Raw genomic sequence first — 14,759 nt, 5'->3', positions numbered from 1 at the left:
GTACAAGACGCTTAGCTTTGTGCTGAAGAAATGGCTCAGTGGTTAAGGAGCTTGCCTCCAAAGCCTAAGGACTTGGGTTCTATTCCCCAGTACCCACGTAGAGCCAGGGCGCATGCAGCTGGAGCTCGTTTGCAGTGGCTAGAGGACCAGACACTCGCTTGTTCCCTCTCTTTCTCTCTCTCTCACTCTCTCTCTGCAAATAAATAAATAAAAATTTCTCACTTATTATTAAAAAAAAAGATGGGGCTAGAGAGATGGCTTGGTAGTTAAGCACTTGCCCGTGAAGCCTAAGGAGCCTGGTTCAAGGCTCGATTCCCCAGGACGCACATTAGCCAGATGCACAAGGTGGTGCATGCAACTGGAGTTCATTTGCAGTGGCTGGAGGCCCTGGCACACCCATTCTGTCTGTCTGTCTATCTGTCTCTCTCTCTCTCTCTCTCTCTCTCTGCCTCTTTCTCTCTCTGTCTGTCACTCTCAAATAAATAAATAAACAAAAATAAAAGCTGGGTGTGGTGGAACACACCTCTAATCCCAGCACTCGGGAGGCAGAGGTAGGAGGATCACTGTGAGTTCGAGGCCACCCTGAGACTCCATAGCGAATTCCAGGTCAGCCTGAGCTAGAGTGAGACCCTACCTCAAAAAACCAAAAATAAATAAATAAAAATGTAGACAAGATGTTTAACTTAGGTGATCTCTTTTCATTTTCCACCAATTCTTAAGTGATCAGCACTCTCCCTCCATGTTAGAGAGGAAGGCCCAACAAGGTTAAGTGACTTCCCAAAGTCCGGCAGCCTGAAGGAGTCAGGGCCACCACTCAGACTGTTCATTTTCACGGTTGCTTCACCCCCTGTATCTTAATGCCCACCCACAGCTGGTGATCTCTCAGACCGCTGCAGGGACTCATATCTGTTGAGGAATGTACGGTGGCACATGTTAAACCATTTCATTCTGCCTTAGGAAGTAGGCTCAGCGATGTGAAGAAACTTGTCCAAAGAGAGATGGTTCAGAGGGGAAGAATACCTCTGCAAGACTGAGGTTCGATCCTCAGGACCCACAGGAACAGATGGGTTTGGCCATGTGTGTCTGTAACTCCAGTCCCTTGAGAAAACAGTAGCAGGCAAAAATAAGACCAGCCGGATGGACGTGGTGGCGCACACCTTTAATCCCAGCACTCAGAAGGCAGAGGTAGGAGGATCACCATGAGTTCGAGGCCACCCTGAGACTACATATTGAATTCCAGGTCAGCCTGGGCTAGACCACGACCCTACTTTGAAAAAATAAAATTAAAATATTTTTAAAATATAAACCAAACCAAAAGAAAGAAAAATCAACTTGTTCAAGGTCACACAGACCAGCTTTGAACCCTAGACAGTCTAAGACCAGAGCTCATGTTCTTTATCTGCAAATATACATAATCAATACAGATGTTCTTCCCTGAAGAAGAGGATTGTGTTCTAATTAGTCAATAAAAGTTGAAATTAGGGCTAGAAAGATAGCTCAGCTGTTACGGTGCTTGCCTGTAAAGCCTAACAACTCAGGTTTGCTCCCCCAGTACCCACATAAGCCAGATGCACAAGGTGGTGTGTGCATCTGGCATTTGTTTGCGGTGGCTAGAGGCCCTTGCATGCTATACTCTCTCTCTCCTTGCAAATAAATAAATTAAATTTTATACATAGTAACCCACTGAAAGTCAGCTTCGCTGAGCTCACCATAATGGCTTACAGGTTACCCGTCCTTCAGAAGCTTGGGTAATGAAGATTTGGTTCCTAGTATAGCAGTGTTCAGGTCGTGAGAATTCTGACCCTATGAATAAACTAATCATTTGTGGAGTTCTAACTTAGGAGGAAGAAGGTCACTGGGATGGTGCCTTTGAAGCCTATCTCTTGCCCCTTCCTTCCTGTCTTTCTTCTTCCTGGTTACCATGAAGTGAGATCCAAAAGGAATCTTTCCTCCTTTTAAATTATCTCAGCTGGTTTTTTTTTTTTCCCCACAGCAGTGGCAAGCTAACATGCCTACCTTAGACATGCTCAGAACACTTCATTAGCCACTATTGGGCAAAATCATCTAATATAAAGCCCATTTTATAATAATGTGTTGACCTTCATATAATGTATTGAAGCCAGGCAGGGTGGCGCATGCCTTTAATCCCAGCACTCGGGAGGCAGAGGTAAGAGGATCGCCGTGAATTTGAGGCCACCCTGAGACTCCATAGTGAATTCCAGGTTAGCCTGGGTTAGAGTGAGACCCTACCTCAATAAACAAACCCCAAAACACCACATATAATGTATTGAATATGGTAAAGGAAGTGAAAGACAGACTGGTGGTAGGTTTCTTCTCGTTAATATTCAAAATGCATTTCTTTTTATTATTTTATTTATTTATTTGAGAGAGAGAGACAGAGAGAATGGGCACGCCGGGGTCTCTAGCCACTGCAAATGAACTCTAGAGATGCATGTACCACCTTGTGCATCCGGTTTTACGTGGGTACTGGGGAATCAGACCTGGGTCCTTAGGCTTTGCAGGCAAACGCCTTAATCGCTAACTCATTCTTTCCAGGCCTGCGTTTCCTTTATCTCTTGTAGTGGTACAGGGGACTTGTGCATACTAAACAAATGAGCTGCCACCGAGTCCCCTCCCCAGCCTTACTGTATGTCAAGTATACGTCTTAGCTCAAGCATCCCCCATTCACACCACCATAAAGTGAAAAAGTCACTAAGTGAACCATCACAGTCCAGAAATGATACTGAAAATGCAGAGCCACAGGTAGAACCCTCTTACGCACAGCCATAGACGTTGACGTGGCCACTGAAATACATGATCTTGGGCCTCAGTTTCTCCATCTGTAGAAAAAAAAAAAGACCTTTTGGAGCTGAAGAGATGGCTCAGCAATTAAGGCACTTGCCTGCAAAGCCTAAGACCATGGTTCAATTCCCCAGTACCCAGGGACAGCCAGAGGCACAGTGGCATATGCATCTGGAGCTTGCAGCAGCTAGAGGCCCTGACAAACCCATTCTCTCTCTCTGTCTCTCTCTCTCCCTGTCTCTTCTGTTCTCTCTGCTTGCAAATAAATAAATAAAAACAGGAGCTGGAGAGATGGCTTAGTAGTTAGGCACTTACCTGTGAAGCCTAAGGACCCCCAGTTCGAGGCTCGATTCCCCAGGACCCAGGTAAGCCAGATGCACCAGGTGGCGCACGCGTCTGGAGTTCGTTTGCAGTGGCTGGAGGCCCTGGTGCGCCCATTCTCTCTCTATCTGCCTCTTTCTCTAGCTATCTGTCTGTCACACTCAAATAAATAAATAAACAATAAATAAATCAATAAAAACATTTTTTAAGCCCAGTGTGGTAGCACACTCCTTTAATCCCAGCATTCGGGAGGCAGAGCTACAGGATCACTGTGATTTCAAGGCCAGCCCGGGACTACTTAGTGAATTCCAGGGTCAGCCTGGGCTGGAGCGATACCCCCCTACCTTGGAAACCCCAAGAAAAAAAGAGAAAAATTTTTAAAAAGACTTTCTCCGTTGACCCTGCTAGAAAATGTAACACCTCTGCACGTTTTTGGTTGTTGTTTAAACATGGTCTCATGTAGACCAGCTAAGTGCCTTTGAACGCACTCTGTAGCCAAATATGACCTTGAACTTTTGATCACATTGCAAATTTTGATATTGTGGAGTTTGTCTCTAGAACCAGAAATTAGGCAAAGGGAGGATGAGGCATGAGTAAGGCAAAGGAGATTTCCTGAAGAAAACAAGTGGAAAAGCCCTGAAGTGTTCAGTAAGCATGCTTATTAGGATTTCAGCTGGCATCCAAAGAAAAGTAAGAAAGGGGAAAAAAGCCCAGGCATGGTGGCGCACACCTTTGATCCCAGCACTTGGGAGGCAGAGATAGGAGGATCACCATGAGTTCGAGGCCACCCTGAGACTACATAGTGAATTCCAGGTCAGCCTGGGCTAGAATGAGACCCTACCTTGAAAAACCAAAATAATAATAATAATGATAAGGGTTAACAAGGCCTGAAACGCCCTGCCCAATCCTTGGTAAATGGAGACAGAACACAGAGGATCAGGAGTTCAAGGTTATCCTGGCCGTAGCATTTTGGAGGACAAGCTGGGCTACAAGAAACTATCTGAAAGATTAATATCTAGAATATACAAGTAACTCACAAAACTAAAGATCAAGGAAACAAACAACCCAGTGAAAAATAATGAGCTACGGAACTGAACGGAGAGTTCTCAAAAGAAGATATACAAAGGGCCAGTAAATATTTTTTTTAAAGTGTTCAACATCCTTAGCCATCAGGGAAATGCAAATTAAACATATTTTGAGATTCCATTTCACCTCTGTCAGAATGTCTGTCATCAAATAATCAAATGACAACAAATGCTGGCAAGGATGTGGGACACAGGAACCTTTCTTCATAGTTGGTGGGAGTATAAACCGGTGGAGCTACGATGAAAATCAGTGTGGAAGTTTCTCGGAAGGCTAAAAATATTTTAAATACCATATGACCCAGGTATGCTGTTCCTGGGCACGTACCCACAGGACTCAATATCCTATAACAGACACTTGCATGTCCGTGTTCATTGCTGTTCTACTCACAACGGCTAGGAAATGGAATCAGCCTAGATGTCCATCATCTGATGACTGGATAATGAAAATGTGGTACATATACACAGTGGATTTGATTCAGCTGTAACGGAAAATGAAATCATGAATTTTGCAGGACGATGACTAGAACTAGAAAATATCTTACTAAGTGAGGTAACCCAGGTCAAAAAAAAAAACCAAACAAACAAAAAAACAAATGCTGAGCCGGCGTGGTGGTGCATGCCTTTAATCCCAGCACTTGGGAGGCAGAGGTTTTTCCAGGTAGGGTCTCACTCTAGCCCAGGCTGACCTGGAATTCACTATGTAGTCTCAGGCTGGCCTTGAATGCATGGCAATCCTCCTACCTCTGCCTCCCTAGCTCCAAATTCAAATTTTCTTATGAAGCCAATCTACCAAAATGCTCAAGGCTTTCGTATGAGACCAATGTGGGGAGTGATCCTATCTCTGCCACTTAGCACTTCGCTACCCGGTGCCAGAGCCTTATTTTTCTTGTTCATAAAATAATAAGTCTTAGCTGGGCATGGTGGCGCACGCCTTTAATCCAGCACTTGGGAGGCAGAGTTAGGAGGATTGCCGTGAGTTCGAGGCCACCCTGAGTCTACATAGTGAATTCCAGGTCAGCCTGGGCTAGAGTGAGACCCTGCCTTGAAAAACCAAATAATAACAATAATAAATAATAAAGGTTAACTAGGCCACCACACCAGGATTCATTTATATTTAGTTTTTGTTTTTTTTTTTTTTTTTTTCAAGGTAGGGTCTCACCCTAGCTGAAGCTAACCTGGAATTCACTATGGAGTCTCAGGGTGGCCTCAAACTCACAGTGATCCTCCTACCTCTGCCTCTCGGGTGCTGGGATTAAAGGTATATGCCACTACAGCCAGCTTTTTTTTTTGAGACAGTTTTATTATGTAGCTAAGGATGAACTAGAACGTCTAATCCTGCTCCTGAGTGCTGAGATTGGTAGGTGTGTATTGTCACACTTGGTTGGTGCGGTGCTGGGGACTGAACCCAGGGCCTTGGGTGTGCTAGGCAAGCTCTCTACCTCCTGAGCTACAGCCTCAGCCAAGCTACAGACTCAGCCTGAGTTCCTAAAACTGTACACAACCTCTGTTTCATGTGTGACTGGGTTAATCCTTCACTTAGCACCAACACACTGGGCTAGGTATTTAATCATTTACAATTATAACAGGGTGTTTGTTGTAGTCTGAGGCAGGGACGGCAGGGTGGGGGGCATTAAGAAAAAGTTGTCTAGGAATCAACCAAAATAATTAAGGTTAACTGAAAATCCTGGTCCTCCCTGAAATAGATTTTGGTAAGGTAGGCTGAAATCTCTTTGGGCAGTTCAGGGGCTATGTGACTTTTAACATTGTCCCAAGTATTGGGATTACAAAATCTGGTTAAACTCTTTTGTTTCTTTGTTTGTTTGTTTGTTTGTTTGAAACAGCTAGTCCTGAACTCACCATGTAGCCAAGGATGACCTTGAAATCCTCCTTCTCCAGTCCCCCAAGTGCTGGGATTGCAGGCGTATGCCACCTCTCCCAGACTCCTGGTTGAACTCTATGCATTATAGGAAGTTTTCATAGTTCTCTTTTCAGATGGAAAGTTAAAATCTAAGGAGCTTCTGGGGATGAAGCGATGGCTCAGTGGTTAAGGCCTTTGCCGGCAAATCCTCACAACCTGATTCAGTTCCCCAATACCCGTGTAGAGCCAGATGCACAAAGTGACACATGCTTCTGGAGGTCGTTTGCAGGGGCTGGAGGCCCTGGACTGCTCATGTACACACACTCTGCTTGCAAATAAATAAATTTTTTGTGTTTTTGCTTGTTTTTCAAATTAGGGTCTTTCTCTAGCTCAGGCTGACCTGGAATTCACTATGTAGTCTCAGGGTGGTCTTGAACTCACGGCGATCCTCCTACCTCTGCCTCCTGAGTGCTGGGATTAAAGGCGTGCGCCACCACGCCCGGCTAATTTTTTTTTTTTAATTTTTTGGTTTTTCAAGTTTTAGCCCAGGCTGACCTGGAAATCTCTATGTAGTCTCAGACTGGCCTCAAACTCACCTCAATCCTCCCACCTCTGCCTCCTGAGTGCTGGGATTAAAAGCATACGCCACCATGCCCGGCTAAATGAATATTTGTTAAAAAACTCAAGGAGCTTTTAAACACCCCAATCCTTACAAATTTGCCATTTTGCCTTGTATTAGTTGCCTCTCACTTTTCCCCGCTCGGTCCAGGTCTACGTTAGTGGCAAACCCATCCCGCCAAGGGTTGCAGAGGATGCAGCGATCTAAGGAAAGTGGGACTCCATCATTTGAGTGCGGGCTTGGAGAGTGGATTTGGAAGCATGTTCTATCTGCAGATTCCCCCGGGGGCTCTTACTTCAATCTGTCCCCCAGCCTTTTTAAACGTGTGTTGATATGCGCATAAGGGCACGCCCAGTCTCTTGCTGCTGCAAAGAACACCAGCTTTCCCTGGGTGGCTGGTGAATTGGACCTGGGCCAGCAGGCTTTGCAAGCAAGCGCCTTTAACTGCTGAGCCTTTAACTGCCTCACTCTTCTTTCTCTTCATCTTGCTCCTCCTTCTGGACCAAGGCAAAGAAGTACCAGATGCTCATGAGTCCTCCTCAGGCCCAGCTTGCTGGGGACACTGCACCACCCGGCCCACGCTGACTTCACTGGTGTCTACCAAATTGGGGTGAAAACAAAAGAGGTCAATAAATGAACCAGGCATGGTGGTGTGTGCCTTTAATCCAAGCAGTCAGGAGACACTCTAATTCAGACTGAACTTGAATTCACTATGTAGTCTTTGGGTGGCCTCGAACTCACAGCCATCTTCCTACCTCACAATACCAAAACAAGAAAAAAAAAAATCAATGAATAACTCACCGTCATTCCAGGCCATATAGCCCATCAGTTTCTTGGACTTATTTCAACTTTCTTCAAGACTAAGTCCTTGTTAGTTTGTTTTGGGTTAAGGGTCATTATAAAATTTCTTCAACTGTGATGTCACTTTCTTTTTTCTTTAAGTAATCAGCGGGGCATGTACGTGTTTTGATAAGGGAGGCAATCATTCTATTCATCACTTCCAAAGAACTCCTGGTGACTCAGGCTCTTGGCATTCAGGGAGGCACTCAGGTGGCAGAATCCAGCCCTTGACTTTCTTCTCCACGGACTTAAGCTCAAGTAAGTCAGTTCATTGAGACTTTGCACTTCCAGCCCTGGCTTTTCATATCCCAAGGTGGAGTTGACTTTCAACATTGCGATCTTTATTTACTGGATATAAAGTCAAGAAGAACAAGCACAGGGTCACGGGGTTGGAGGGAAAACCCGGAAAGCACAGTGGGTATGAAGTCGGTGCCCTTCTCACGTCTGGCAATGCCATTACCCTGGGGCCATCACTGTCACCTCACACTGAGGGTTCTCCTTACAGTGGCTGCCTGATGCGTCTGCCAGCATTGGAGCCAGCTGAGCTCCTCTGCACTCTCCCCGGGCAGGGGGATTTTCAGAGAACATCAACTGGATCGGTACCTCTGGAGAAAAGTTTTACAGTAGGGGCAAGGGAAGCGGCTCAGTGGGTGAGAGGACTTGCTAGGAAAGCATAAGTACCTGAGTTCGATCCCCACCATCCCCTAGAAAGCCAGGTGCAGCTGTGCATGCCTGTAACCCCAGGGCTGAGTGGGGCAGAGGCAGGAGGACTCGCCAGGGCTCAGGGATCAGCCGCTATAACTGCAAAACGGCCTGAACCCCAGATTCAGTGAGAGAGCCCGTTTCAAGGAACTAAGATGATAGAGCAATAGACAAAGGGTGACCCACCTTTCATCCCAGCACTGGAAAGGCTGAGGTAGGAGGATCTCTGTGAGCTTGAAGCCTGCTTGGGACTACAAAGTGAGTTCCAGGACAGCCTGGGCTAGCATGAGGCCCTACCTCAAAACAAACAAGCAAGCAAAAGAGGGCACCCAATGTCCTCCTTTGACCTCTGAATAGGGTGTATACACACACATACACTGCCATTGCATACCTATACACAGCACACACCACATGCCAGATACTCACATACATACCCTGCATACATACATACTACCACATGTTACACGTACATACATATACATCAAGATAGAGAGAGAGAAAAGAAAATTCAACAGTAACTTCCCCTGCGCTTAGGGAAAATCCTATATCCTTACTGTGTACACAGGGCCCTGCACGGTCACATCCTGCTTGCCCCTTCATGCTCAGCCTATTTATTTATTTGTTTGACTTATTTATTTATTTGTTTATTTTGGTTTTTCGAGGTAGGGTCTAGGGTCTCGCTGCAGGCCAGGCTGACCTGAAATTCACTCTGTTGTCCCAAACTGGCCCCGAACTCGCATCAATCCTCTCTTATCTCTGCCTCCTCAGTGCTGGGATTAAAGGCCTGCACCACCATGCCTGGCATCAGCCCTTTTTTAGTTATTTATTTATTTTTGCCCCTAAGCCATCTCCCTAGCCCCTAGCCCTTTATCCTTTAGCCCTTCCATACTCCTAGTCCATGAAACTCTTTCAGGATGAGGTTCTACTTAGAACTTTTTTCTATCTCCACTCTCTTCTTCCCAATGTCTCTCTTCTTATTTTATTTATTTATTTATTTTTAATTTTATTTTTCGAGGTAGGGTCTCCCTCTAGCCCAGGCTGACCGGGAATTCACTATGTAGTCTTTTAATTTCAGCTGGGCGTGGTAGCGCACGCCTTTAATCCCAGCACTCGGGAGGCAGAGGTAGGAGGATCGCCATGAGTTCGAGGCCACCCTGAGACAACATAGTGAATTCCAGGTCAGCCTGGGCTAGAGGGAGGCCCTACCTTGAAAAACCAAAAAAAAAAAAGTTTTAATTTTTTAAACTCTGCATGACATGCTGAAGTGTCGACATCATCTCGTTCTGACTCTCCCAACCACTTCCTTCTAGTTGACGGCCTTGCCCTGGTGGGCCCCGTGAGCGTGCATTTGTCATCTTTGCTTTGATCATTGCTGTCTTTCTGGTGCGTGTGTGAAAGCATTCGGCATATGGTAGGCATTATGCATGTGTTGCTATTACATAAACACTAGCCAGGGTGAGATTTCAAGATTGATTTAGTGCTAAAACTACACACCCGCAGTGCAACAGTTCCTGAAGTTTGCAAACTCGAGGCCCGTCGGCTCAAAGTATCTCACAGAATGGCAGCGTATGGTCTGAGCAATACTATATATATATATATATATATATATATATATATATATATATATATTTTTTTTTTTTTTTTTTTTTCGAGGTAGGGTCTCACTGTAGCCCAGGCTGACCTGTAGTTCACTATGGAGTCTCAGGGTGGCCTCGAACTCACAGTGATTTTCCTACCTCTGCCTCCCGAGTGCTGAAATTAAAGACAGAGGCCCACCATGACCGGCCTGAGCAATATTTTTAATTGTTTAAAATCAGGATCTGATATATTTATTTATTTTTTTAAATTTTTTGTTTATTTATATATTTGAGAACAACAGACAGAAAGAGAAAGAGGCAGAGAGAGAGAGAATGGGCGCGCCAGGGCCTCCAACCACTGCAAACAAACTCCAGACGCGTGCGCCCCCTTGTGCATCTGGCTAACGTGGGTCCCGGGGAATCGAGCCTCGAACCGGGGTCTTTAGGCTTCACAGGCAAGCGCTTAACCACTAAGCCATCTCTCCAGCCCAGCATCTGATATTTAAAGTTGAGTGATTTCATATAAAGAAAATCTTGAAGCCATGTTTTCTTGAGAAGTCAGACGATCTAGCCACGTCAGGGCCTCACTGCTTGTTGCCATGTGACGCCGTGGGTTGAAGGTACTAGAAGGCACACATTCTTCCTTGACCCCTTTGTTGTCATTTCTCCTTTTCTTCTTTTCTCTCCTCTCTCCATCTTTCCCTTCCTTCCTTCTTTCCTTCCTTCCTCCTCTGTTTTTTTTTTTAACATTAAAAATGTTTTATTTATTTATTTGAGAGAGTCAGAGACAGACAGACAGAATGAGTGGGTCAGGGCCTCCAGCCACTGCAAATGAACTCCAGATGCATGTGCCACCTTGTGCATCTGGCTTTACGTGGGTCCTGGGGAATTAAATCTGGGTCCTGGGTTTCCCAGGTAAGCCCCTTATCTGCTAAGCCATCTCTCCAACCTCCTCCTCTATTTTTCTTTTTCTGTTTACCTCCTCTTTCTTCTTCTACTTTCTTCTTATTCTCCACCCTCATTCTCACCTCATCACCCTTCCCACCATCATCCCCGTGATCTCCACCACGAGCCCCATTTCTGTGGGAAGTTCAATTTGAATATGAACATGTGAGAACAGGCTTCAGATCATACCAGCAAGGGTTTCTGCTTGCTGTGCACAGTTCAGGTTACATTTAATGAGAATTTATTTTGGCCATGTGAGGAACAGTATGAACATATGTGAGAAGTGAGTCGGGCCCAAGAAAATCTGTGCCAATTTTCAAAATGATAATTAAGTTTATTGTAAGCATTTTTGCTTTTTGAATTTTATTTTTTGCCTCTATTCACTTGTTTTGGTCACCATGGGAAAAAAAATAGTCCCAACGAGGGTAAAAACATTCAGTACTATTGAGTTTGATTTAGCCGAGCAATTAGATACATCTTTATAAGTACTACTAATTGTCCCTTAAAATAAACTAGAATGCTGTGAAAATGCATGTCACAGTCTAAAATTACTCATCTATTTTGACATCTAATTCATAGCTTCCACTTAAATGTTTACAGATTATAGTAAAAAATAAGAACTATCAAAATTATAAAATGTTTGGTATATAATTTATGAGGAATTTATCATCCATGATTTAATTAAGTGGTTCCATGCAGCTGTTCAGGTTCATGCCTCAATGAAATTATCTTGCTGTAATGATACTATGAAAATCAGAAGTTTGAACACAATAGAGTTTGCTCTTCTTTTTCCTAATGTATTTCCTTTAAAAGTGTGAGAAAACAGGGGCTAGAGAGGTGGCTTCGTGGTTAAAGGCACTTGGCTTGCAAAGCCTGACAGCCCTGGCAAAATCCCCCAGTCTCCACATAAAGCTAGTGCACAGAGTGCTGCATGTGTCTGGAATTTGTATCCCATAGCAGGAGGCTCTGGGCTTCCCATTTTTTCTCTCTCTCTAATAAAAAAAAAATAACTATTTAAGAAATTATTTTGCTTATTTATCTATGAGGAGAGAGAGAAAGAGGGAGAGAATGGGTGTGCCAAGTCTTCCTGCCACTGTGAACAAACTCCATGTGCCACTTTGTTCTTCTGGCTTTACGTGGGCACTGGGGAATTGAACCCAGGCCATTATGTTTCGCGAATAAGTGCCTGTAACCACCAAGCCACCTCTCCAGCCTGGGTCTCTAATTCTTACCAGTCACTATTACCTGGTAGAGTGTGTCTGATCCTCTATTTATTTATTTAACAGAGAAAGAGGGAGAGAGAGAGAGAATGGGTGCACCAGGGCCTCCAGCCAATGCAAACAAACTCGAGACACGTGCGACCCCTTGTGCATCTGGCTAACGTGGGTCCTGGGGAATCGAGCCTGGGTCCTTTGGCTTCGCAGGCAAACACCGTAACCGCTAAGCCATCTCTCCAGCCCTGTCTGCTCCTCTTGACAAGATCAAGAGTGGAGTTGTTTCCTAACGCCCAGCAGCTCATCCACTGCTTCCTGCAGAGCACGTGGCGCTGGTGGCTCTTGTCCCAAGGTCCCATGGACTCCTTGGTTCTTGCCACTGCATCTGGACCCGGGCTCTTTTTAACCAGGTCCATGGCAGCCTAGCATCTTCCTTCATCTTTGAGTCAAGAAAGCCATTTCAGGGGCTAGAGAGATGGCTTAGCGGTTAAGGCACTTGCCTGTGAAGCCTAAGGACCCCAGTTCGGATCTCCAGGTCCCACATAAGCCAGCTGCACATGGTGGCCCATGTATCTGGAGTTTGTTTGCAGTGGGTGGAGGCCCTGGTGTGCCTATTCTCTCTCTCTCTGTCTCAAATAAATAAATTTTTTTAAATCAGAAAAAAAATTAAAAAAAAAAAAAAGCAAGTCATTTGAGCTGTGCCATTCACAGCTCTCAAGGAGGATCTTTGGAAGAGGAAAGTGAAGGACTGAAGTGACATGGTGGCTGCCTCCTCAGAAAGAACCCAAAAAGCTGAAATTTCTAAATTCCCAAGTGAAGAGTGGGATCTCTGCTAGACATCTGACTGCGTGGCTTTGGTCTTTTGGAGCTGATTTTTAAGAGGAATGTGGAAGGATTTGAAACGTTGGCCTAAGAGACGCCTTGCAGTGCTGTAGGTACAGCTTGATGGACTATTCTGGTCAGAATTGCAAGATCTGAATGCAGTAAGAACTATGGACTGTGAGATTTGGCTTATGAGGGTGACAAAGAGCTTTGCTTGGACTGGGCTGGCAGTTGGTGTGAGAAGCTTGCTCTTATGCCCGTGTCCTGAGAAGTTGTGCAGGGTTGCTTTGCGTAGAAATGAACTAGTGTGAGCAGAGGGATATGGCACAGAAAGAAAAATCTTTGAGTGAACTGCTGCCTATTCAGCTGCAATTGAGAGATTACAACCTTTGAGACTGGGCTAGCTGACCTGCGCTGGGGCAACAGGAAGAATGTAGACTCTTTTGAAGGGGCCTGAGTGCTCAAGGAGTGTCCTGTTCTTCAAAGTCTGCTTTATTCCCCCTGGATTAACAAATTGGCACCCTACCTGGTATTGTGGAGGATAAGACATGCAGGAAAGAGAGGGTCATTGAATTTGCAACATGGTCTTGTGTTTTGGAAATGGCTGTGGGCAGTGTGAAGCAGGTTTGCTGGATGCCTGCATGGAGACCCCATGGGGCCATGAGGATGAACCGTGGCTTGCAGTGGAGACCCAGTGGAGATGCTGGGACCATGAGATTGCTGCCAAGGAGAGCTGCCAGCCCTGATGAAGTTTTCTAGGACTGTGAGTAGCCTAGCTGGAGGGGCAGAACTGGAACTCCAGAGACTTGTTGCTGGTTAGAATTATTGGACTTGGAAATTTGTCACCAACTAGAGTTGTTGGACTTGGAGATACAGAGTTTGATGTTTGCCCTGTTTAAATCTTGTATTTGTTGAATATTTCTTTGCTATGCCCATGCCATCTTTTGCAGTGTGAATGTTTATTCTGGGTTTATATGGGTTTTGGGGGGATTGTTTTGGTATTATGGCTCAGTAAAGACCTTGGATTATGGGGATGTTTGACCATCATTAGGATTGACAAAAACTATGGGGAATTTTAAAGTTGGACTGAATGCATTGTATTTTTTTTTTTTTATCATGTATGGTTATCAGTTTATGGGGGCCAAAGGTGGAATGTGGTGGTTTGATTCAGGTGGCCCCCCATAAACTTAGGTGTTCTGAATACTAGATTCCTGCTAGAGGGGCTGGGTCACTGGGGGTGAATCTGAATTCCAGCCCAAAGGTGTGTTCGGAGTCGTTTGAGCTCTGACTCTTTGTGTTTGTTTGTGGTACCGGCTCTTCGTGTTGTCTGTTTGCATCTATGAAACGGAGCCAGCCTCTTTTACCACCAATAGAACGTTCCCTGGATCTGTAAGCCTGAAATAAATCCTTTCCTCCCATAAACTGTGTCTGGTCACATGTTTGTCTCAAGAATAAGCAACAAGAAGCTGCCTGCAACAGTGAATTGATTTTTTTTTTTCTGAGATAGCTTATCAAGTAGCCCAGGCTGGCCTGAAACTGCTGATCTTGCTGCCTCTGTCATGTGCTGGGATGACAGGCATGTACCACTACGTCCAGCCTGTTGCTTGTTCCCTGAGCCAGGCTCTTCCTGGGCTGTCCAAGCCAGCCTAGAACTTACTACGTAGCCCAAATTGGTATCAATTTGAGGCCTTCCTACTGTGTGGGGATTATATGCAGGGATTATTAATCTGCATCACCATACTCACCAGGAATTTATTTCCTTGCAGACTGGAGTCTAGAACTCTAAAAGCGAGGTGTTAGAATGTGTGGTAACTTCTGCAGACTGAGGGAATGATCTGTTTCAGGCCTCTCACTTTGATTTATAGATGGCTGACAGCTGTCTTCTCACCATGCATCTTAAAAAAAAAAAAAAAATTTATATTTATTTATTTATTTGAGAGAGAGAGAGATACAGAAATAGGAAGAGAGAGAATG

The sequence above is a fragment of the Jaculus jaculus genome, chromosome 11, assembly GCF_020740685.1.
Source record: "Jaculus jaculus isolate mJacJac1 chromosome 11, mJacJac1.mat.Y.cur, whole genome shotgun sequence".
Taxonomy (NCBI): domain Eukaryota; kingdom Metazoa; phylum Chordata; class Mammalia; order Rodentia; family Dipodidae; genus Jaculus; species Jaculus jaculus.
This window is presented reverse-complemented; position numbering follows the sequence as displayed.